At 56.2% G+C, this 1,754-nt stretch overlaps 1 pseudogene; it reads right to left on the bottom strand.

Annotated features, from left to right (window-relative positions):
• Window positions 1-329: 329 nt before the first annotated feature.
• On the bottom strand, window positions 330-1,456 carry LOC105521154 (annotated as a pseudogene).
• Window positions 1,457-1,754: the final 298 nt, after the last annotated feature.

Genomic DNA, 1,754 nt, shown 5'->3' on the forward strand with positions numbered 1-1,754 from the left:
CTCCCGAGTAGCTGGGATTACAGGAGCCAGCCACCTCATCTGGCTAATTTTTGTATTTTTAGTAGAGAAGGGGTTTCACCATGCCGGCCAGGCTGGTTGTGAATTCCTGGCCTCAAGTGATCCACCCGCCTCCGCCTCCGGAAGTGCCAGGATTATAGGCCTGAGCCACTGCGCCTGGCCTAAAGAGGTAATTTTTAAATCCAGATTTCACAAACTCATAGTGCAAAATGGGTCCCACAGCTTCCTCCATTATGACTGCTCTTCACTGCTTGTTGGCGGCCTGTGAGAATTTGATTGAAATAACTCAAATGCTGCTAACAAAACAAGTCCTATTCACCCATGCTGTTCTGCCCGCTGTGGCCAGTCCCATCACAACCGCTCACTGACTGGCTCTCCAGACAACTGTAGGCGGTCACGCCCATGCCTCGCATCCCCTGACTGCTGTGGCCCCGTTGCTGGCCCCTGTTGTCAATTCAGGAATAGTTCTATGTATCTGTGCCGCATGCTGGCCGTGTCTCTGGACGTAGCTGCTACTGCTTCTTCCTGAGTAGCAAACTCAACATCTGCTTTGCCCGTCACTTTTCCTTCTGGGCCCATCTCAGTGTGGACTCTCACCGGGTTGAGAGGAGAGAAGAGGTTGTAAATGTCTCTCTTGGTCGCTTTGTATGGCAGCCCCTCATTCAGAGGCAGTGGTGGTGGTGCTCTGCCCTGTGACCTCACTGTCGCTGTATTTGTGATCACACATTCCGGAGAGACAGTAGCAGAGGTTCCCCCACTCGGTGCACCTCGGCGGTGCAGAGGCCGCCGTGCTCCTCGTGGCTCCGTATCCTGTGCCTGCCTGCTTCACGATGCCAGGGTAGCTCCCGGCGGCCCCGGGCTGGTCACAGGGGTCCGGGGCTGCACGGATATGAGCCTCAGGGGGACCTGAGTCCGACCTAACTTCCTCCTGGCCGCTCTTGAACACCTCCATGTCCCTGTGCCTTGTCCTCTCCTTGGGCGTTCCAAGAGCCTTCTCAGCTAACTCCTGCGAGGCCAACTCCTGCGATTTCCAACCCTGAGAAGAATTGAACGATTTCTTCTTTGTGCATCCAGACGCGAGTGCTCGAAGTTCGTGCGGGAAGCCCTAGTTGGCGCTGCCGGCACTGTTGGGACTGCGGTGTTTCCTTCAACACCCAATCCACCTCGGTTCTATGGGACTTGAACACCGCAATGCGCCAGTGTCCCATGCTTTCTTGGTCTTTTTCCAGGGCCATTTTTACATCATCTCCTGATCCAAGTTCAACAAAAGCCTCATCACTCTGCCCACCCCTCTCTGGTGTGGATGAAATTCGCCTGCAGCCCAGCTGGGCATGGTGCAGTTGGAGAGGACGTCCTGCGCATCCTCAACAGAGCAGGGCCAGGGCGGGCCACGGAGCCTGACCACAAAGCCCTCCCCTCCCTCAGGGCTCAGCAGCATGGACTCTTGATGGGGTGGATGTCAGGTGAGTGGGGTGTGGCTTTTTTTTGTGGCACAGAGTCGGGCAGAACTGGTTTCTGTTGCTATCAAGCAAGCGTGGCTGGTAGCCAAGGGCCCCCAAATTCCACCAAAGCGCGACCATGCAGAGGGCTCCAGGGAATGTCCAGGTGCCTCTTTTTGTTCTCAACCTGCATCAGAAGTCCACGTGGACTGGGGCAGATGCCTTCCGTGAGGTCTGAAGGCCCCGGCCTGATGCACGTGTTTGGCTGAAAGCAGCGAACCCAGGCCCTTGGACCAG

The sequence above is a fragment of the Colobus angolensis genome, unplaced genomic scaffold (genome assembly GCF_000951035.1).
Source record: "Colobus angolensis palliatus isolate OR3802 unplaced genomic scaffold, Cang.pa_1.0 Scaffold399, whole genome shotgun sequence".
NCBI classification, from domain to species: domain Eukaryota; kingdom Metazoa; phylum Chordata; class Mammalia; order Primates; family Cercopithecidae; genus Colobus; species Colobus angolensis.